This window comes from Phyllobates terribilis, unplaced genomic scaffold (genome assembly GCF_046119375.1).
Source record: "Phyllobates terribilis strain yellow unplaced genomic scaffold, ASM4611937v1 Scaffold_304__1_contigs__length_2301189, whole genome shotgun sequence".
Taxonomy (NCBI): Eukaryota; Metazoa; Chordata; class Amphibia; order Anura; family Dendrobatidae; genus Phyllobates; species Phyllobates terribilis.
In genome coordinates, this window is record NW_027363064.1 from 2,152,346 (window position 1) to 2,174,056 (window position 21,711).

The 21,711-nt window shown below is 43.8% G+C and overlaps 14 non-coding genes across 14 annotated transcripts; all 14 read left to right on the plus strand.

The window, feature by feature from the left end:
• Nucleotides 1-780: 780 nt before the first annotated feature.
• LOC141220902 (U2 spliceosomal RNA) lies at nucleotides 781-972 on the plus strand. The gene has a single exon (XR_012289030.1). It is a non-coding gene; the product is annotated as a U2 spliceosomal RNA (small nuclear RNA).
• Nucleotides 973-2,087: 1,115 nt separating this feature from the next.
• Nucleotides 2,088-2,278, plus strand: LOC141220953 (U2 spliceosomal RNA). Its single transcript, XR_012289070.1, has one exon. It is a non-coding gene; the product is annotated as a U2 spliceosomal RNA (small nuclear RNA).
• Nucleotides 2,279-3,393: 1,115 nt separating this feature from the next.
• Nucleotides 3,394-3,584, plus strand: LOC141220955 (U2 spliceosomal RNA). The gene has a single exon (XR_012289072.1). It is a non-coding gene; the product is annotated as a U2 spliceosomal RNA (small nuclear RNA).
• Nucleotides 3,585-4,699: 1,115 nt separating this feature from the next.
• On the plus strand, nucleotides 4,700-4,890 carry LOC141220880 (U2 spliceosomal RNA). The gene has a single exon (XR_012289009.1). It is a non-coding gene; the product is annotated as a U2 spliceosomal RNA (small nuclear RNA).
• A 1,115-nt stretch (nucleotides 4,891-6,005) lies between these two features.
• LOC141220956 (U2 spliceosomal RNA) lies at nucleotides 6,006-6,196 on the plus strand. The gene has a single exon (XR_012289073.1). It is a non-coding gene; the product is annotated as a U2 spliceosomal RNA (small nuclear RNA).
• A 1,115-nt stretch (nucleotides 6,197-7,311) lies between these two features.
• Nucleotides 7,312-7,502, plus strand: LOC141220957 (U2 spliceosomal RNA). The gene has a single exon (XR_012289074.1). It is a non-coding gene; the product is annotated as a U2 spliceosomal RNA (small nuclear RNA).
• A 1,108-nt stretch (nucleotides 7,503-8,610) lies between these two features.
• Nucleotides 8,611-8,801, plus strand: LOC141220958 (U2 spliceosomal RNA). Its single transcript, XR_012289075.1, has one exon. It is a non-coding gene; the product is annotated as a U2 spliceosomal RNA (small nuclear RNA).
• Nucleotides 8,802-9,916: 1,115 nt separating this feature from the next.
• Nucleotides 9,917-10,107, plus strand: LOC141220959 (U2 spliceosomal RNA). The gene has a single exon (XR_012289076.1). It is a non-coding gene; the product is annotated as a U2 spliceosomal RNA (small nuclear RNA).
• Nucleotides 10,108-11,222: 1,115 nt separating this feature from the next.
• Nucleotides 11,223-11,413, plus strand: LOC141220960 (U2 spliceosomal RNA). Its single transcript, XR_012289077.1, has one exon. It is a non-coding gene; the product is annotated as a U2 spliceosomal RNA (small nuclear RNA).
• A 1,114-nt stretch (nucleotides 11,414-12,527) lies between these two features.
• LOC141220961 (U2 spliceosomal RNA) lies at nucleotides 12,528-12,718 on the plus strand. The gene has a single exon (XR_012289078.1). It is a non-coding gene; the product is annotated as a U2 spliceosomal RNA (small nuclear RNA).
• A 2,443-nt stretch (nucleotides 12,719-15,161) lies between these two features.
• On the plus strand, nucleotides 15,162-15,360 carry LOC141220911 (U2 spliceosomal RNA). The gene has a single exon (XR_012289038.1). It is a non-coding gene; the product is annotated as a U2 spliceosomal RNA (small nuclear RNA).
• Nucleotides 15,361-17,798: 2,438 nt separating this feature from the next.
• Nucleotides 17,799-17,991, plus strand: LOC141220919 (U2 spliceosomal RNA). The gene has a single exon (XR_012289044.1). It is a non-coding gene; the product is annotated as a U2 spliceosomal RNA (small nuclear RNA).
• Nucleotides 17,992-19,106: 1,115 nt separating this feature from the next.
• LOC141220962 (U2 spliceosomal RNA) lies at nucleotides 19,107-19,297 on the plus strand. The gene has a single exon (XR_012289079.1). It is a non-coding gene; the product is annotated as a U2 spliceosomal RNA (small nuclear RNA).
• Nucleotides 19,298-20,412: 1,115 nt separating this feature from the next.
• On the plus strand, nucleotides 20,413-20,603 carry LOC141220964 (U2 spliceosomal RNA). Its single transcript, XR_012289080.1, has one exon. It is a non-coding gene; the product is annotated as a U2 spliceosomal RNA (small nuclear RNA).
• Nucleotides 20,604-21,711: the final 1,108 nt, after the last annotated feature.

Consider the following 21,711-nt stretch of genomic DNA (forward strand, 5'->3'; position numbering starts at 1 on the left):
ACTTGTGGGATGATTTTTAAAAGATGGTTTAAGTTGTCGTTGAATTCCCCTGTTTTACTATGCCCCCCCAAACACCAAGCAATCTTAGAAAAGACTGTTCGATTTTATAGCCTTGGTGATTTTAATATGGACATTTTTAAAGACCGCAAGAAGCTTTTATCTTTTCTGAGGAGGAATGAAGATGTGACCCCCATAGTAAATTTCTCAGAAGAGAGATCGAAGCAAGTTTGGAAGAATGTCTTCGGGAAATTCTTAGCAAATGGACATAAGGACATCGCATGGATGGTGGTCCACCAGTGCCTCCCCACCAGAGAATTTCAACACAGGAGAGGCCTGGTGGCCAGAGCCAAATGCCCCAGAGACTCATGTGTTAATGACGAAACCACCTTGCACCTTATGTGGAATTGCCCATTTGCACAGGAACTTTGGCACAAAGTTGGGATTCTTTTAAAATGGACTTGCGGTTTAAGAGATTTTAACCATGAATATGTTTTATATGGCCTTTTTAAATGTCCGACCCCTCAACAGTATTGTATATGTTGGTGTATGATTAACTGTTTTAAAGACGCCCTTTGGAAGGCACGCAATATTTTACTTTTTAAACGTGATGCTATTTCTGTGAAGGATTGTCTTAAAATTGCTTTTAGCCAGATGTATATTTATTACTTGAGGGATGTCAAATGTATTGGGAGGAGGGATGCTAATCGTATATGGGGTTTTTATGGGTGGAATTCTGTGTTTTAATAATGTACTGTTTGTGTTGTTGTTTTTGATTGTAAACCATCTTTTATGCACTTAATAAATTATGTTGAAACCTGATCTGTTCTTATCAGTTTAATATCTGATACGTCCCCTATCTGGGGACCATATATTAAATGGATTTTTAGAACAGGGAGATGGTAAAAGAGCTTGCTCTGTCCACTCCACGCATTGACCTGGTATTGCAGTATCTCCAGGACCGGTGCACCCCTTCTTTAATGCAGTTTCTAAAATCAGAAAGAATTGAATTCAATGTTTTTTGTTCATTTTGCTTGTTTGTCGGATTTTGGGATGGACTCTTTGGCTTTGCTTTTCTTCTCATCATTGGATTTTTCATGTTCAAAGTTGCAGAAGCCAGATTACAAGCTCATTTTGGTTCAACATCAGCAACTGTGCATTGCATTGCCATGTAATGTGATGCAATGCTATCTTTCTAGCTCTCCCTTTTTACTTCCTTTTGGATAAACAGACATATTAGGCAAGCATTTTGGAGCTTTCACCTAAATAACTACAGGTGGTGAGATAAGCTGCACAATATAATTGACCTTTCAGTATATTGTTGCACACACACCATCTATTTAGCAAATGCCCTTGTTATCAACAGCAGCCTTTTAAACTCACCTGAGCTAACAGGTATGTGCGCTGGTTACTCTGCTGCGCTTAAAATTTCTTTTTTGGTTTGCTACAATGCCTTTTCTGAAACGTTGTCTCCTTCTGCTGGAACACTGACTTCTTTCATTTAATGCCTGCAAACTATAAAAGAGAACCCAACCCAAAAAGTTTGGTTGATTAGTCTGTGGCATTCTGTTAAACTGTTGCTTATGGCGGTCTCTGTGAGCTTCTCAGCGACATTCAGCCAGCCAGGTATCCTGCCTGCAGTAGATGGAATGTGGCAATGGAACGCTGGCTGCGCGTGTCATAATAGGCTCTGAGCCTTTATATACCTGTGCACAGCAGCAGCCACCTTCAGTCTGCTGCTGGACAGCCAGCAGCAGCAGCAGCAGGAGAGGTATGTAATCAGGAGCCCTCCTGCTAAGGGTAGACAGCTGCTCGTTCCACCCCACCCCCCGCCTTAATTGGTTCTCCTCCCTTCCAACGGTGTTGAGGCGGGTGGGAACAGCAGGGGGTGAAGGTGCTGTGTTTAAAGAGGTGGAGTTATGCAGATCTAAAACGCGTGGATTGCAGCAGCAGCAAGCCGAAAAGTGCAGGCATGTAAGGGATCTAGAGGTTGACAACATGTCTTCTTAACGGGAGTCCAGGAGCTCATCTCCACAAATGGACATTTCAGGATCCTTGGGTGGCTCCGTAGTTTGAAACCAATTCTGGTTATCGCTTCTCGGCCTTTTGGCTAAGATCAAGTGTAGTATCTGTTCTTATCAGTTTAATATCTGATACGTCCCCTATCTGGGGACCATATATTAAATGGATTTTTAGAACAGGGAGATGGAAAAAGAGCTTGCTCTGTCCACTCCACGCATTGACCTGGTATTGCAGTATCTCCAGGACCGGTGCACCCCTTCTTTAATGCAGTTTCTAAAATCAGAAAGAATTGAATTCAATGTTTTTTGTTCATTTTGCTTGTTTGTCGGATTTTGGGATGGACTCTTTGGCTTTGCTTTTCTTCTCCTCATTGGATTTTTCATGTTCAAAGTTGCAGAAGCCAGATTACAAGCTCATTTTGGTTCAACTTCAGCAACTGTGCATTGCATTGCCATGTAATGTGATGCAATGCTATCTTTCTAGCTCTCCCTTTTTACTTCCTTTTGGATAAACAGACATATTAGGCAAGCATTTTGGAGCTTTCACCTAAATAACTACAGGTGGTGAGATAAGCTGCACAATATAATTGACCTTTCAGTATATTGTTGCACACACACCATCTATTTAGCAAATGCCCTTGTTATCAACAGCAGCCTTTTAAACTCACCTGAGCTAACAGGTATGTGCGCTGGTTACTCTGCTGCGCTTAAAATTTCTTTTTTGGTTTGCTACAATGCCTTTTCTGAAACGTTGTCTCCTTCTGCTGGAACACTGACTTCTTTCATTTAATGCCTGCAAACTATAAAAGAGAACCCAACCCAAAAAGTTTGGTTGATTAGTCTGTGGCATTCTGTTAAACTGTTGCTTATGGCGGTCTCTGTGAGCTTCTCAGCGACATTCAGCCAGCCAGGTATCCTGCCTGCAGTAGATGGAATGTGGCAATGGAACGCTGGCTGCGCGTGTCATAATAGGCTCTGAGCCTTTATATACCTGTGCACAGCAGCAGCCACCTTCAGTCTGCTGCTGGACAGCCAGCAGCAGCAGCAGCAGGAGAGGTATGTAATCAGGAGCCCTCCTGCTAAGGGTAGACAGCTGCTCGTTCCACCCCACCCCCCGCCTTAATTGGTTCTCCTCCCTTCCAACGGTGTTGAGGCGGGTGGGAACAGCAGGGGGTGAAGGTGCTGTGTTTAAAGAGGTGGAGTTATGCAGATCTAAAACGCGTGGATTGCAGCAGCAGCAAGCCGAAAAGTGCAGGCATGTAAGGGATCTAGAGGTTGACAACATGTCTTCTTAACGGGAGTCCAGGAGCTCATCTCCACAAATGGACATTTCAGGATCCTTGGGTGGCTCCGTAGTTTGAAACCAATTCTGGTTATCGCTTCTCGGCCTTTTGGCTAAGATCAAGTGTAGTATCTGTTCTTATCAGTTTAATATCTGATACGTCCCCTATCTGGGGACCATATATTAAATGGATTTTTAGAACAGGGAGATGGAAAAAGAGCTTGCTCTGTCCACTCCACGCATTGACCTGGTATTGCAGTATCTCCAGGACCGGTGCACCCCTTCTTTAATGCAGTTTCTAAAATCAGAAAGAATTGAATTCAATGTTTTTTGTTCATTTTGCTTGTTTGTCGGATTTTGGGATGGACTCTTTGGCTTTGCTTTTCTTCTCCTCATTGGATTTTTCATGTTCAAAGTTGCAGAAGCCAGATTACAAGCTCATTTTGGTTCAACTTCAGCAACTGTGCATTGCATTGCCATGTAATGTGATGCAATGCTATCTTTCTAGCTCTCCCTTTTTACTTCCTTTTGGATAAACAGACATATTAGGCAAGCATTTTGGAGCTTTCACCTAAATAACTACAGGTGGTGAGATAAGCTGCACAATATAATTGACCTTTCAGTATATTGTTGCACACACACCATCTATTTAGCAAATGCCCTTGTTATCAACAGCAGCCTTTTAAACTCACCTGAGCTAACAGGTATGTGCGCTGGTTACTCTGCTGCGCTTAAAATTTCTTTTTTGGTTTGCTACAATGCCTTTTCTGAAACGTTGTCTCCTTCTGCTGGAACACTGACTTCTTTCATTTAATGCCTGCAGACTATAAAAGAGAACCCAACCCAAAAAGTTTGGTTGATTAGTCTGTGGCATTCTGTTAAACTGTTGCTTATGGCGGTCTCTGTGAGCTTCTCAGCGACATTCAGCCAGCCAGGTATCCTGCCTGCAGTAGATGGAATGTGGCAATGGAACGCTGGCTGCGCGTGTCATAATAGGCTCTGAGCCTTTATATACCTGTGCACAGCAGCAGCCACCTTCAGTCTGCTGCTGGACAGCCAGCAGCAGCAGCAGCAGGAGAGGTATGTAATCAGGAGCCCTCCTGCTAAGGGTAGACAGCTGCTCGTTCCACCCCACCCCCCGCCTTAATTGGTTCTCCTCCCTTCCAACGGTGTTGAGGCGGGTGGGAACAGCAGGGGGTGAAGGTGCTGTGTTTAAAGAGGTGGAGTTATGCAGATCTAAAACGCGTGGATTGCAGCAGCAGCAAGCCGAAAAGTGCAGGCATGTAAGGGATCTAGAGGTTGACAACATGTCTTCTTAACGGGAGTCCAGGAGCTCATCTCCACAAATGGACTTTTCAGGATCCTTGGGTGGCTCCGTAGTTTGAAACCAATTCTGGTTATCGCTTCTCGGCCTTTTGGCTAAGATCAAGTGTAGTATCTGTTCTTATCAGTTTAATATCTGATACGTCCCCTATCTGGGGACCATATATTAAATGGATTTTTAGAACAGGGAGATGGAAAAAGAGCTTGCTCTGTCCACTCCACGCATTGACCTGGTATTGCAGTATCTCCAGGACAGGTGCACCCCTTCTTTAATGCAGTTTCTAAAATCAGAAAGAATTGAATTCAATGTTTTTTGTTCATTTTGCTTGTTTGTCGGATTTTGGGATGGACTCTTTGGCTTTGCTTTTCTTCTCCTCATTGGATTTTTCATGTTCAAAGTTGCAGAAGCCAGATTACAAGCTCATTTTGGTTCAACTTCAGCAACTGTGCATTGCATTGCCATGTAATGTGATGCAATGCTATCTTTCTAGCTCTCCCTTTTTACTTCCTTTTGGATAAACAGACATATTAGGCAAGCATTTTGGAGCTTTCACCTAAATAACTACAGGTGGTGAGATAAGCTGCACAATATAATTGACCTTTCAGTATATTGTTGCACACACACCATCTATTTAGCAAATGCCCTTGTTATCAACAGCAGCCTTTTAAACTCACCTGAGCTAACAGGTATGTGCGCTGGTTACTCTGCTGCGCTTAAAATTTCTTTTTTGGTTTGCTACAATGCCTTTTCTGAAACGTTGTCTCCTTCTGCTGGAACACTGACTTCTTTCATTTAATGCCTGCAGACTATAAAAGAGAACCCAACCCAAAAAGTTTGGTTGATTAGTCTGTGGCATTCTGTTAAACTGTTGCTTATGGCGGTCTCTGTGAGCTTCTCAGCGACATTCAGCCAGCCAGGTATCCTGCCTGCAGTAGATGGAATGTGGCAATGGAACGCTGGCTGCGCGTGTCATAATAGGCTCTGAGCCTTTATATACCTGTGCACAGCAGCAGCCACCTTCAGTCTGCTGCTGGACAGCCAGCAGCAGCAGCAGCAGGAGAGGTATGTAATCAGGAGCCCTCCTGCTAAGGGTAGACAGCTGCTCGTTCCACCCCACCCCCCGCCTTAATTGGTTCTCCTCCCTTCCAACGGTGTTGAGGCGGGTGGGAACAGCAGGGGGTGAAGGTGCTGTGTTTAAAGAGGTGGAGTTATGCAGATCTAAAACGCGTGGATTGCAGCAGCAGCAAGCCGAAAAGTGCAGGCATGTAAGGGATCTAGAGGTTGACAACATGTCTTCTTAACGGGAGTCCAGGAGCTCATCTCCACAAATGGACTTTTCAGGATCCTTGGGTGGCTCCGTAGTTTGAAACCAATTCTGGTTATCGCTTCTCGGCCTTTTGGCTAAGATCAAGTGTAGTATCTGTTCTTATCAGTTTAATATCTGATACGTCCCCTATCTGGGGACCATATATTAAATGGATTTTTAGAACAGGGAGATGGAAAAAGAGCTTGCTCTGTCCACTCCACGCATTGACCTGGTATTGCAGTATCTCCAGGACCGGTGCACCCCTTCTTTAATGCAGTTTCTAAAATCAGAAAGAATTGAATTCAATGTTTTTTGTTCATTTTGCTTGTTTGTCGGATTTTGGGATGGACTCTTTGGCTTTGCTTTTCTTCTCCTCATTGGATTTTTCATGTTCAAAGTTGCAGAAGCCAGATTACAAGCTCATTTTGGTTCAACTTCAGCAACTGTGCATTGCATTGCCATGTAATGTGATGCAATGCTATCTTTCTAGCTCTCCCTTTTTACTTCCTTTTGGATAAACAGACATATTAGGCAAGCATTTTGGAGCTTTCACCTAAATAACTACAGGTGGTGAGATAAGCTGCACAATATAATTGACCTTTCAGTATATTGTTGCACACACACCATCTATTTAGCAAATGCCCTTGTTATCAACAGCAGCCTTTTAAACTCACCTGAGCTAACAGGTATGTGCGCTGGTTACTCTGCTGCGCTTAAAATTTCTTTTTTGGTTTGCTACAATGCCTTTTCTGAAACGTTGTCTCCTTCTGCTGGAACACTGACTTCTTTCATTTAATGCCTGCAGACTATAAAAGAGAACCCAACCCAAAAAGTTTGGTTGATTAGTCTGTGGCATTCTGTTAAACTGTTGCTTATGGCGGTCTCTGTGAGCTTCTCAGCGACATTCAGCCAGCCAGGTATCCTGCCTGCAGTAGATGGAATGTGGCAATGGAACGCTGGCTGCGCGTGTCATAATAGGCTCTGAGCCTTTATATACCTGTGCACAGCAGCAGCCACCTTCAGTCTGCTGCTGGACAGCCAGCAGCAGCAGCAGCAGGAGAGGTATGTAATCAGGAGCCCTCCTGCTAAGGGTAGACAGCTGCTCGTTCCACCCCACCCCCCGCCTTAATTGGTTCTCCTCCCTTCCAACGGTGTTGAGGCGGGTGGGAACAGCAGGGGGTGAAGGTGCTGTGTTTAAAGAGGTGGAGTTATGCAGATCTAAAACGCGTGGATTGCAGCAGCAGCAAGCCGAAAAGTGCAGGCATGTAAGGGATCTAGAGGTTGACAACATGTCTTCTTAACGGGAGTCCAGGAGCTCATCTCCACAAATGGACTTTTCAGGATCCTTGGGTGGCTCCGTAGTTTGAAACCAATTCTGGTTATCGCTTCTCGGCCTTTTGGCTAAGATCAAGTGTAGTATCTGTTCTTATCAGTTTAATATCTGATACGTCCCCTATCTGGGGACCATATATTAAATGGATTTTTAGAACAGGGAGATGGAAAAAGAGCTTGCTCTGTCCACTCCACGCATTGACCTGGTATTGCAGTATCTCCAGGACCGGTGCACCCCTTCTTTAATGCAGTTTCTAAAATCAGAAAGAATTGAATTCAATGTTTTTTGTTCATTTTGCTTGTTTGTCGGATTTTGGGATGGACTCTTTGGCTTTGCTTTTCTTCTCCTCATTGGATTTTTCATGTTCAAAGTTGCAGAAGCCAGATTACAAGCTCATTTTGGTTCAACTTCAGCAACTGTGCATTGCATTGCCATGTAATGTGATGCAATGCTATCTTTCTAGCTCTCCCTTTTTACTTCCTTTTGGATAAACAGACATATTAGGCAAGCATTTTGGAGCTTTCACCTAAATAACTACAGGTGGTGAGATAAGCTGCACAATATAATTGACCTTTCAGTATATTGTTGCACACACACCATCTATTTAGCAAATGCCCTTGTTATCAACAGCAGCCTTTTAAACTCACCTGAGCTAACAGGTATGTGCGCTGGTTACTCTGCTGCGCTTAAAATTTATTTTTTGGTTTGCTACAATGCCTTTTCTGAAACGTTGTCTCCTTCTGCTGGAACACTGACTTCTTTCATTTAATGCCTGCAGACTATAAAAGAGAACCCAACCCAAAAAGTTTGGTTGATTAGTCTGTGGCATTCTGTTAAACTGTTGCTTATGGCGGTCTCTGTGAGCTTCTCAGCGACATTCAGCCAGCCAGGTATCCTGCCTGCAGTAGATGGAATGTGGCAATGGAACGCTGGCTGCGCGTGTCATAATAGGCTCTGAGCCTTTATATACCTGTGCACAGCAGCAGCCACCTTCAGTCTGCTGCTGGACAGCCAGCAGCAGCAGCAGCAGGAGAGGTATGTAATCAGGAGCCCTCCTGCTAAGGGTAGACAGCTGCTCGTTCCACCCCGCCTTAATTGGTTCTCCTCCCTTCCAACGGTGTTGAGGCGGGTGGGAACAGCAGGGGGTGAAGGTGCTGTGTTTAAAGAGGTGGAGTTATGCAGATCTAAAACGCGTGGATTGCAGCAGCAGCAAGCCGAAAAGTGCAGGCATGTAAGGGATCTAGAGGTTGACAACATGTCTTCTTAACGGGAGTCCAGGAGCTCATCTCCACAAATGGACTTTTCAGGATCCTTGGGTGGCTCCGTAGTTTGAAACCAATTCTGGTTATCGCTTCTCGGCCTTTTGGCTAAGATCAAGTGTAGTATCTGTTCTTATCAGTTTAATATCTGATACGTCCCCTATCTGGGGACCATATATTAAATGGATTTTTAGAACAGGGAGATGGAAAAAGAGCTTGCTCTGTCCACTCCACGCATTGACCTGGTATTGCAGTATCTCCAGGACCGGTGCACCCCTTCTTTAATGCAGTTTCTAAAATCAGAAAGAATTGAATTCAATGTTTTTTGTTCATTTTGCTTGTTTGTCGGATTTTGGGATGGACTCTTTGGCTTTGCTTTTCTTCTCCTCATTGGATTTTTCATGTTCAAAGTTGCAGAAGCCAGATTACAAGCTCATTTTGGTTCAACTTCAGCAACTGTGCATTGCATTGCCATGTAATGTGATGCAATGCTATCTTTCTAGCTCTCCCTTTTTACTTCCTTTTGGATAAACAGACATATTAGGCAAGCATTTTGGAGCTTTCACCTAAATAACTACAGGTGGTGAGATAAGCTGCACAATATAATTGACCTTTCAGTATATTGTTGCACACACACCATCTATTTAGCAAATGCCCTTGTTATCAACAGCAGCCTTTTAAACTCACCTGAGCTAACAGGTATGTGCGCTGGTTACTCTGCTGCGCTTAAAATTTCTTTTTTGGTTTGCTACAATGCCTTTTCTGAAACGTTGTCTCCTTCTGCTGGAACACTGACTTCTTTCATTTAATGCCTGCAGACTATAAAAGAGAACCCAACCCAAAAAGTTTGGTTGATTAGTCTGTGGCATTCTGTTAAACTGTTGCTTATGGCGGTCTCTGTGAGCTTCTCAGCGACATTCAGCCAGCCAGGTATCCTGCCTGCAGTAGATGGAATGTGGCAATGGAACGCTGGCTGCGCGTGTCATAATAGGCTCTGAGCCTTTATATACCTGTGCACAGCAGCAGCCACCTTCAGTCTGCTGCTGGACAGCCAGCAGCAGCAGCAACAGGAGAGGTATGTAATCAGGAGCCCTCCTGCTAAGGGTAGACAGCTGCTCGTTCCACCCCACCCCCCGCCTTAATTGGTTCTCCTCCCTTCCAACGGTGTTGAGGCGGGTGGGAACAGCAGGGGGTGAAGGTGCTGTGTTTAAAGAGGTGGAGTTATGCAGATCTAAAACGCGTGGATTGCAGCAGCAGCAAGCCGAAAAGTGCAGGCATGTAAGGGATCTAGAGGTTGACAACATGTCTTCTTAACGGGAGTCCAGGAGCTCATCTCCACAAATGGACTTTTCAGGATCCTTGGGTGGCTCCGTAGTTTGAAACCAATTCTGGTTATCGCTTCTCGGCCTTTTGGCTAAGATCAAGTGTAGTATCTGTTCTTATCAGTTTAATATCTGATACGTCCCCTATCTGGGGACCATATATTAAATGGATTTTTAGAACAGGGAGATGGAAAAAGAGCTTGCTCTGTCCACTCCACGCATTGACCTGGTATTGCAGTATCTCCAGGACCGGTGCACCCCTTCTTTAATGCAGTTTCTAAAATCAGAAAGAATTGAATTCAATGTTTTTTGTTCATTTTGCTTGTTTGTCGGATTTTGGGATGGACTCTTTGGCTTTGCTTTTCTTCTCCTCATTGGATTTTTCATGTTCAAAGTTGCAGAAGCCAGATTACAAGCTCATTTTGGTTCAACTTCAGCAACTGTGCATTGCATTGCCATGTAATGTGATGCAATGCTATCTTTCTAGCTCTCCCTTTTTACTTCCTTTTGGATAAACAGACATATTAGGCAAGCATTTTGGAGCTTTCACCTAAATAACTACAGGTGGTGAGATAAGCTGCACAATATAATTGACCTTTCAGTATATTGTTGCACACACACCATCTATTTAGCAAATGCCCTTGTTATCAACAGCAGCCTTTTAAACTCACCTGAGCTAACAGGTATGTGCGCTGGTTACTCTGCTGCGCTTAAAATTTCTTTTTTGGTTTGCTACAATGCCTTTTCTGAAACGTTGTCTCCTTCTGCTGGAACACTGACTTCTTTCATTTAATGCCTGCAGACTATAAAAGAGAACCCAACCCAAAAAGTTTGGTTGATTAGTCTGTGGCATTCTGTTAAACTGTTGCTTATGGCGGTCTCTGTGAGCTTCTCAGCGACATTCAGCCAGCCAGGTATCCTGCCTGCAGTAGATGGAATGTGGCAATGGAACGCTGGCTGCGCGTGTCATAATAGGCTCTGAGCCTTTATATACCTGTGCACAGCAGCAGCCACCTTCAGTCTGCTGCTGGACAGCCAGCAGCAGCAGCAGCAGGAGAGGTATGTAATCAGGAGCCCTCCTGCTAAGGGTAGACAGCTGCTCGTTCCACCCCACCCCCCGCCTTAATTGGTTCTCCTCCCTTCCAACGGTGTTGAGGCGGGTGGGAACAGCAGGGGGTGAAGGTGCTGTGTTTAAAGAGGTGGAGTTATGCAGATCTAAAACGCGTGGATTGCAGCAGCAGCAAGCCGAAAAGTGCAGGCATGTAAGGGATCTAGAGGTTGACAACATGTCTTCTTAACGGGAGTCCAGGAGCTCATCTCCACAAATGGACTTTTCAGGATCCTTGGGTGGCTCCGTAGTTTGAAACCAATTCTGGTTATCGCTTCTCGGCCTTTTGGCTAAGATCAAGTGTAGTATCTGTTCTTATCAGTTTAATATCTGATACGTCCCCTATCTGGGGACCATATATTAAATGGATTTTTAGAACAGGGAGATGGAAAAAGAGCTTGCTCTGTCCACTCCACGCATTGACCTGGTATTGCAGTATCTCCAGGACCGGTGCACCCCTTCTTTAATGCAGTTTCTAAAATCAGAAAGAATTGAATTCAATGTTTTTTGTTCATTTTGCTTGTTTGTCGGATTTTGGGATGGACTCTTTGGCTTTGCTTTTGTTTTCCTCATTGGATTTTTCATGTTCAAAGTTGCAGAAGCCAGATTACAAGCTCATTTTGGTTCAACTTCAGCAACTGTGCATTGCATTGCCATGTAATGTGATGCAATGCTATCTTTCTAGCTCTCCCTTTTTACTTCCTTTTGGATAAACAGACATATTAGGCAAGCATTTTGGAGCTTTCACCTAAATAACTACAGGTGGTGAGATAAGCTGCACAATATAATTGACCTTTCAGTATATTGTTGCACACACACCATCTATTTAGCAAATGCCCTTGTTATCAACAGCAGCCTTTTAAACTCACCTGAGCTAACAGGTATGTGCGCTGGTTACTCTGCTGCGCTTAAAATTTCTTTTTTGGTTTGCTACAATGCCTTTTCTGAAACGTTGTCTCTTCTGCTGGAACACTGACTTCTTTCATTTAATGCCTGCAGACTATAAAAGAGAACCCAACCCAAAAAGTTTGGTTGATTAGTCTGTGGCATTCTGTTAAACTGTTGCTTATGGCGGTCTCTGTGAGCTTCTCAGCGACATTCAGCCAGCCAGGTATCCTGCCTGCAGTAGATGGAATGTGGCAATGGAACGCTGGCTGCGCGTGTCATAATAGGCTCTGAGCCTTTATATACCTGTGCACAGCAGCAGCCACCTTCAGTCTGCTGCTGGACAGCCAGCAGCAGCAGCAGCAGGAGAGGTATGTAATCAGGAGCCCTCCTGCTAAGGGTAGACAGCTGCTCGTTCCACCCCACCCCCCGCCTTAATTGGTTCTCCTCCCTTCCAACGGTGTTGAGGCGGGTGGGAACAGCAGGGGGTGAAGGTGCTGTGTTTAAAGAGGTGGAGTTATGCAGATCTAAAACGCGTGGATTGCAGCAGCAGCAAGCCGAAAATTGCAGGCATGTAAGGGATCTAGAGGTTGACAACATGTCTTCTTAACGGGAGTCCAGGAGCTCATCTCCACAAATGGACTTTTCAGGATCCTTGGGTGGCTCCGTAGTTTGAAACCAATTCTGGTTATCGCTTCTCGGCCTTTTGGCTAAGATCAAGTGTAGTATCTGTTCTTATCAGTTTAATATCTGATACGTCCCCTATCTGGGGACCATATATTAAATGGATTTTTAGAACAGGGAGATGGAAAAAGAGCTTGCTCTGTCCACTCCACGCATTGACCTGGTATTGCAGTATCTCCAGGACCGGTGCACCCCTTCTTTAATGCAGTTTCTAAAATCAGAAAGAATTGAATTCAATGTTTTTTGTTCATTTTGCTTGTTTGTCGGATTTTGGGATGGACTCTTTGGCTTTGCTTTTCTTCTCCTCATTGGATTTTTCATGTTCAAAGTTGCAGAAGCCAGATTACAAGCTCATTTTGGTTCAACTTCAGCAACTGTGCATTGCATTGCCATGTAATGTGATGCAATGCTATCTTTCTAGCTCTCCCTTTTTACTTCCTTTTGGATAAACAGACATATTAGGCAAGCATTTTGGAGCTTTCACCTAAATAACTACAGGTGGTGAGATAAGCTGCACAATATAATTGACCTTTCAGTATATTGTTGCACACACACCATCTATTTAGCAAATGCCCTTGTTATCAACAGCAGCCTTTTAAACTCACCTGAGCTAACAGGTATGTGCGCTGGTTACTCTGCTGCGCTTAAAATTTCTTTTTTGGTTTGCTACAATGCCTTTTCTGAAACGTTGTCTCCTTCTGCTGGAACACTGACTTCTTTCATTTAATGCCTGCAGACTATAAAAGAGAACCCAACCCAAAAAGTTTGGTTGATTAGTCTGTGGCATTCTGTTAAACTGTTGCTTATGGCGGTCTCTGTGAGCTTCTCAGCGACATTCAGCCAGCCAGGTATCCTGCCTGCAGTAGATGGAATGTGGCAATGGAACGCTGGCTGCGCGTTTCATAATAGGCTCTGAGCCTTTATATACCTGTGCACAGCAGCAGCCACCTTCAGTCTGCTGCTGGACAGCCAGCAGCAGCAGCAGCAGGAGAGGTATGTAATCAGGAGCCCTCCTGCTAAGGGTAGACAGCTGCTCGTTCCACCCCACCCCCCGCCTTAATTGGTTCTCCTCCCTTCCAACGGTGTTGAGGCGGGTGGGAACAGCAGGGGGTGAAGGTGCTGTGTTTAAAGAGGTGGAGTTATGCAGATCTAAAACGCGTGGATTGCAGCAGCAGCAAGCCGAAAAGTGCAGGCATGTAAGGGATCTAGAGGTTGACAACATGTCTTCTTAACGGGAGTCCAGGAGCTCATCTCCACAAATGGACTTTTCAGGATCCTTGGGTGGCTCCGTAGTTTGAAACCAATTCTGGTTATCGCTTCTCGGCCTTTTGGCTAAGATCAAGTGCAGTGATCTAGCGGTTTCTGCCTTGGTCTTGGCTGGGAGGCGCTTGGGGTACCCGACTCCTTGGCCTGGGGGGATCGCTACACTTATCGGTGGAGCTAAACCCCCCTGCTGCTATTAGGGAGTCGGATTAGTCCCTGGGCAACGAGAGGCGATCACCTTGTCACCACACATAGCTGTGGGGGGCAACTGTCGCCACACATAGCTGTGGTGGCAACATTTGGAGGATTAAAAGGAAAAAACGGAAGGAAAACGGATCGTTGAGATGGAGTTTTGGAAAAAGAAGAGATGCTTACATTTTTTTGTGAAACGGGAGACGGAAGAAACTTTTTTGGAAGAAAAATGGATTCTGGAAATTTTGAGGAAATATGAAGTTTTGGAGAAGGATATCTACTGTATGCAAGAAATAAAGAAAGGTAAAGTTTGTGATGTGATTCTAGTTTCTGAGGAAAAGTGCATTCATTTTTTCAAAGGCTGGAGTGAAGAGGATTCTGGGAAAATTGGAGTAAGTGCATCATTCATGGGGAAACCGAAGAGTGTGATAATTTACATGGACAATCCGTTTGTGGAAATAGAGGAGATAATGGTTTTTTTGGAATCTAAATGTAAGATGGTAAAGTTTCAGAAATTATACAGGAACAAAGTTGGTATTTGGAACGGAAAGAGACGTTTTTTGGTGTGGACAACAGGAGAAGAAAATTTGCATAATGGGAGGATTATGTTAAACGGGAGTTCTGGGTATTGTTACATGGAAAGCAGCAAAGGAACTTTTGAAAAGAACTTTGGAGGACAAAAGGAAGATATTGGTGATAAAATGAAGAAGGAAGTTGATGCGATAATTATAGAGGAGAATAAGCAGGGAAAAGAAGTTGAAAGTTTAAAGGTGAAATTGAAGAAAAAGGTAACGGTACAGGAAAATTGTGGATCAAGGAAAGTATCTGGTGAAAAGAAAGAAGTAAAAGAGGAAAAGGGTAAAGTTTTGGAGAAGGTGGTGACTTTCAGAGATGATGAGGAAGAGTATGATTGGGAACAGATGCGGTTAGAGCATGAGGAGGAAGAAAAGAAGTTAAGGGGTTTTGTTGGGAGGAAAGTAAAAGAGAAAAAGGGGATATTTAGTTTGGGAAACCGGGTGAAGTAATGTCAGTTGTGATTTGTTTGGAAACTGTTGAAACTGCAAAGGAATTGTTATGTTTAACTTTATATATATTAATTCAAATTAAAAAATATAAATATAATATCTAAACACGATGATGGAACTAAAATCTTGAGTTTGGTGATATATGATTTAAGATTATAAAACTTAATTTCTGAGTGTTTGGAACAAAAAAAAAAAAAAAAAAAAAATCTGTTCTTATCAGTTTAATATCTGATACGTCCCCTATCTGGGGACCATATATTAAATGGATTTTTAGAACAGGGAGATGGAAAAAGAGCTTGCTCTGTCCACTCCACGCATTGACCTGGTATTGCAGTATCTCCAGGACCGGTGCACCCCTTCTTTAATGCAGTTTCTAAAATCAGAAAGAATTGAATTCAATGTTTTTTGTTCATTTTGCTTGTTTGTCGGATTTTGGGATGGACTCTTTGGCTTTGCTTTTCTTCTCCTCATTGGATTTTTCATGTTCAAAGTTGCAGAAGCCAGATTACAAGCTCATTTTGGTTCAACTTCAGCAACTGTGCATTGCATTGCCATGTAATGTGATGCAATGCTATCTTTCTAGCTCTCCCTTTTTACTTCCTTTTGGATAAACAGACATATTAGGCAAGCATTTTGGAGCTTTCACCTAAATAACTACAGGTGGTGAGATAAGCTGCACAATATAATTGACCTTTCAGTATATTGTTGCACACACACCATCTATTTAGCAAATGCCCTTGTTATCAACAGCAGCCTTTTAAACTCACCTGAGCTAACAGGTATGTGCGCTGGTTACTCTGCTGCGCTTAAAATTTCTTTTTTGGTTTGCTACAATGCCTTTTCTGAAACGTTGTCTCCTTCTGCTGGAACACTGACTTCTTTCATTTAATGCCTGCAGACTATAAAAGAGAACCCAACCCAAAAAGTTTGGTTGATTAGTCTGTGGCATTCTGTTAAACTGTTGCTTATGGCGGTCTCTGTGAGCTTCTCAGCGACATTCAGCCAGCCAGGTATCCTGCCTGCAGTAGATGGAATGTGGCAATGGAACGCTGGCTGCGCGTGTCATAATAGGCTCTGAGCCTTTATATACCTGTGCACAGCAGCAGCCACCTTCAGTCTGCTGCTGGACAGCCAGCAGCAGCAGCAGCAGGAGAGGTATGTAATCAGGAGCCCTCCTGCTAAGGGTAGACAGCTGCTCGTTCCACCCCACCCCCCGCCTTAATTGGTTCTCCTCCCTTCCAACGGTGTTGAGGCGGGTGGGAACAGCAGGGGGTGAAGGTGCTGTGTTTAAAGAGGTGGAGTTATGCAGATCTAAAACGCGTGGATTGCAGCAGCAGCAAGCCGAAAAGTGCAGGCATGTAAGGGATCTAGAGGTTGACAACATGTCTTCTTAACGGGAGTCCAGGAGCTCATCTCCACAAATGGACTTTTCAGGATCCTTGGGTGGCTCCGTAGTTTGAAACCAATTCTGGTTATCGCTTCTCGGCCTTTTGGCTAAGATCAAGTGCAGTGATCTAGCGGTTGCTGCCTTGGTCTTGACTGGGAGGTGCTTGGGGTGCCCGGCTCCTTGGCCTGGGGGGATCGCTACACTCATCGGTGGAGCTAAACCCCCCTGCTGCTATTAGGGAGTCGGATTAGTCCCTGGGCAACGAGAGGCGATCACCTTGTCACCACACATAGCTGTGGGGGGCAACTGTCGCCACACATAGCTGTGGTGGCAACATTTGGAGGATTAAAAGGAAAAACGGAAGGAAAACGGATTGTTGAGATGGAGTTTTGGAAAAAGAAGAGATGCTTACGTTTTTTTGTGAAACGGGAGACGGAAGAAACTTTTTTGGAAGAAAAATGGATTCTGGAAATTTTGAGGAAACATGAAGTTTTGGAGAAGGATATCTACTGTATGCAAGAAATAAAGCAAGGTAAAGTTTGTGATGTGACTCTAGTTTCTGAGGAAAAGTGCATTCATTTTTTCAAATGCTGGAGTGAAGAGGATTCTGGGAAAATTGGAGTAAGTGCATCATTCATGGGGAAACCGAAGAGTGTGATAATTTACATGGACAATCCGTTTGTGGAAATAGAGGAGATAATGTTTTTTTTGGAATCTAAATGTAAGATGGTAAAGTTTCAGAAATTATACAGGAACAAAGTTGGTATTTGGAACGGAAAGAGACGTTTTTTGGTGTGGACAACAGGAGAAGAAAATTTGCATAATGGGAGGATTATGGTAAACGGGAGTTCTGGGTATTGTTACATGGAAAGCAGCAAAGGAACTTTTGAAAAGAACTTTGGAGGACAAAAGGAAGATATTGGTGATAAAATGAAGAAGGAAGTTGATGCGATAATTATAGAGGAGAATAAGCAGGGAAAAGAAGTTGAAAGTTTAAAGGTGAAGAAAAAGGTAACGGTACAGGAAAATTGTGGATCAAGGAAAGTATCTGGTGAAAAGAAAGAAGTAAAAGAGGAAAAGGGTAAAGTTTTGGAGAAGGTGGTGACTTTCAGAGATGATGAGGAAGAGTATGATTGGGAACAGATGCGGTTAGAGCATGAGGAGGAAGAAAAGAAGTTAAGGGGTTTTGTTGGGAGGAAAGTAAAAGGGAAAAAGGGGATATTTAGTTTGGGAAACCGGGTGAAGTAATGTCAGTTGTGATTTGTTTGGAAACTGTTGAAACTGTAAAGGAATTGTTATGTTTAACTTTATATATATTAATTCAAATGAAAAAATATAAATATAATATCTAAACACGATGATGGAACTAAAATCTTGAGTTTAGTGATATATGATTTAAGATTATAAAACTTAATTTCTGAGTGTTTGGAAAAAAAAAAAAAAAAAAAAATCTGTTCTTATCAGTTTAATATCTGATACGTCCCCTATCTGGGGACCATATATTAAATGGATTTTTAGAACAGGGAGATGGAAAAAGAGCTTGCTCTGTCCACTCCACGCATTGACCTCGTATTGCAGTATCTCCAGGACCGGTGCACCCCTTCTTTAATGCAGTTTCTAAAATCAGAAAGAATTGAATTCAATGTTTTTTGTTCATTTTGCTTGTTTGTCGGATTTTGGGATGGACTCTTTGGCTTTGCTTTTCTTCTCCTCATTGGATTTTTCATGTTCAAAGTTGCAGAAGCCAGATTACAAGCTCATTTTGGTTCAACTTCAGCAACTGTGCATTGCATTGCCATGTAATGTGATGCAATGCTATCTTTCTAGCTCTCCCTTTTTACTTCCTTTTGGATAAACAGACATATTAGGCAAGCATTTTGGAGCTTTCACCTAAATAACTACAGGTGGTGAGATAAGCTGCACAATATAATTGACCTTTCAGTATATTGTTGCACACACACCATCTATTTAGCAAATGCCCTTGTTATCAACAGCAGCCTTTTAAACTCACCTGAGCTAACAGGTATGTGCGCTGGTTACTCTGCTGCGCTTAAAATTTCTTTTTTGGTTTGCTACAATGCCTTTTCTGAAACGTTGTCTCCTTCTGCTGGAACACTGACTTCTTTCATTTAATGCCTGCAGACTATAAAAGAGAACCCAACCCAAAAAGTTTGGTTGATTAGTCTGTGGCATTCTGTTAAACTGTTGCTTATGGCGGTCTCTGTGAGCTTCTCAGCGACATTCAGCCAGCCAGGTATCCTGCCTGCAGTAGATGGAATGTGGCAATGGAACGCTGGCTGCGCGTGTCATAATAGGCTCTGAGCCTTTATATACCTGTGCACAGCAGCAGCCACCTTCAGTCTGCTGCTGGACAGCCAGCAGCAGCAGCAGCAGGAGAGGTATGTAATCAGGAGCCCTCCTGCTAAGGGTAGACAGCTGCTCGTTCCACCCCACCCCCCGCCTTAATTGGTTCTCCTCCCTTCCAACGGTGTTGAGGCGGGTGGGAACAGCAGGGGGTGAAGGTGCTGTGTTTAAAGAGGTGGAGTTATGCAGATCTAAAATGCGTGGATTGCAGCAGCAGCAAGCCGAAAAGTGCAGGCATGTAAGGGATCTAGAGGTTGACAACATGTCTTCTTAACGGGAGTCCAGGAGCTCATCTCCACAAATGGACTTTTCAGGATCCTTGGGTGGCTCCGTAGTTTGAAACCAATTCTGGTTATCGCTTCTCGGCCTTTTGGCTAAGATCAAGTGTAGTATCTGTTCTTATCAGTTTAATATCTGATACGTCCCCTATCTGGGGACCATATATTAAATGGATTTTTAGAACAGGGAGATGGAAAAAGAGCTTGCTCTGTCCACTCCACGCATTGACCTGGTATTGCAGTATCTCCAGGACCGGTGCACCCCTTCTTTAATGCAGTTTCTAAAATCAGAAAGAATTGAATTCAATGTTTTTTGTTCATTTTGCTTGTTTGTCGGATTTTGGGATGGACTCTTTGGCTTTTCTTTTCTTCTCCTCATTGGATTTTTCATGTTCAAAGTTGCAGAAGCCAGATTACAAGCTCATTTTGGTTCAACTTCAGCAACTGTGCATTGCATTGCCATGTAATGTGATGCAATGCTATCTTTCTAGCTCTCCCTTTTTACTTCCATTTGGATAAACAGACATATTAGGCAAGCATTTTGGAGCTTTCACCTAAATAACTACAGGTGGTGAGATAAGCTGCACAATATAATTGACCTTTCAGTATATTGTTGCACACACACCATCTATTTAGCAAATGCCCTTGTTATCAACAGCAGCCTTTTAAACTCACCTGAGCTAACAGGTATGTGCGCTGGTTACTCTGCTGCGCTTAAAATTTCTTTTTTGGTTTGCTACAATGCCTTTTCTGAAACGTTGTCTCCTTCTGCTGGAACACTGACTTCTTTCATTTAATGCCTGCAGACTATAAAAGAGAACCCAACCCAAAAAGTTTGGTTGATTAGTCTGTGGCATTCTGTTAAACTGTTGCTTATGGCGGTCTCTGTGAGCTTCTCAGCGACATTCAGCCAGCCAGGTATCCTGCCTGCAGTAGATGGAATGTGGCAATGGAACGCTGGCTGCGCGTGTCATAATAGGCTCTGAGCCTTTATATACCTGTGCACAGCAGCAGCCACCTTCAGTCTGCTGCTGGACAGCCAGCAGCAGCAGCAGCAGGAGAGGTATGTAATCAGGAGCCCTCCTGCTAAGGGTAGACAGCTGCTCGTTCCACCCCACCCCCCGCCTTAATTGGTTCTCCTCCCTTCCAACGGTGTTGAGGCGGGTGGGAACAGCAGGGGGTGAAGGTGCTGTGTTTAAAGAGGTGGAGTTATGCAGATCTAAAACGCGTGGATTGCAGCAGCAGCAAGCCGAAAAGTGCAGGCATGTAAGGGATCTAGAGGTTGACAACATGTCTTCTTAACGGGAGTCCAGGAGCTCATCTCCACAAATGGACTTTTCAGGATCCTTGGGTGGCTCCGTAGTTTGAAACCAATTCTGGTTATCGCTTCTCGGCCTTTTGGCTAAGATCAAGTGTAGTATCTGTTCTTATCAGTTTAATATCTGATACGTCCCCTATCTGGGGACCATATATTAAATGGATTTTTAGAACAGGGAGATGGAAAAAGAGCTTGCTCTGTCCACTCCACGCATTGACCTGGTATTGCAGTATCTCCAGGACCGGTGCACCCCTTCTTTAATGCAGTTTCTAAAATCAGAAAGAATTGAATTCAATGTTTTTTGTTCATTTTGCTTGTTTGTCGGATTTTGGGATGGACTCTTTGGCTTTTCTTTTCTTCTCCTCATTGGATTTTTCATGTTCAAAGTTGCAGAAGCCAGATTACAAGCTCATTTTGGTTCAACTTCAGCAACTGTGCATTGCATTGCCATGTAATGTGATGCAATGCTATCTTTCTAGCTCTCCCTTTTTACTTCCATTTGGATAAACAGACATATTAGGCAAGCATTTTGGAGCTTTCACCTAAATAACTACAGGTGGTGAGATAAGCTGCACAATATAATTGACCTTTCAGTATATTGTTGCACACACACCATCTATTTAGCAAATGCCCTTGTTATCAACAGCAGCCTTTTAAACTCACCTGAGCTAACAGGTATGTGCGCTGGTTACTCTGCTGCGCTTAAAATTTCTTTTTTGGTTTGCTACAATGCCTTTTCTGAAACGTTGTCTCCTTCTGCTGGAACACTGACTTCTTTCATTTAATGCCTGCAGACTATAAAAGAGAACCCAACCCAAAAAGTTTGGTTGATTAGTCTGTGGCATTCTGTTAAACTGTTGCTTATGGCGGTCTCTGTGAGCTTCTCAGCGACATTCAGCCAGCCAGGTATCCTGCCTGCAGTAGATGGAATGTGGCAATGGAACGCTGGCTGCGCGTGTCATAATAGGCTCTGAGCCTTTATATACCTGTGCACAGCAGCAGCCACCTTCAGTCTGCTGCTGGACAGCCAGCAGCAGCAGCAGCAGGAGAGGTATGTAATCAGGAGCCCTCCTGCTAAGGGTAGACAGCTGCTCGTTCCACCCCACCCCCCGCCTTAATTGGTTCTCCTCCCTTCCAACGGTGTTGAGGCGGGTGGGAACAGCAGGGGGTGAAGGTGCTGTGTTTAAAGAGGTGGAGTTATGCAGATCTAAAACGCGTGGATTGCAGCAGCAGCAAGCCGAAAAGTGCAGGCATGTAAGGGATCTAGAGGTTGACAACATGTCTTCTTAACGGGAGTCCAGGAGCTCATCTCCACAAATGGACTTTTCAGGATCCTTGGGTGGCTCCGTAGTTTGAAACCAAT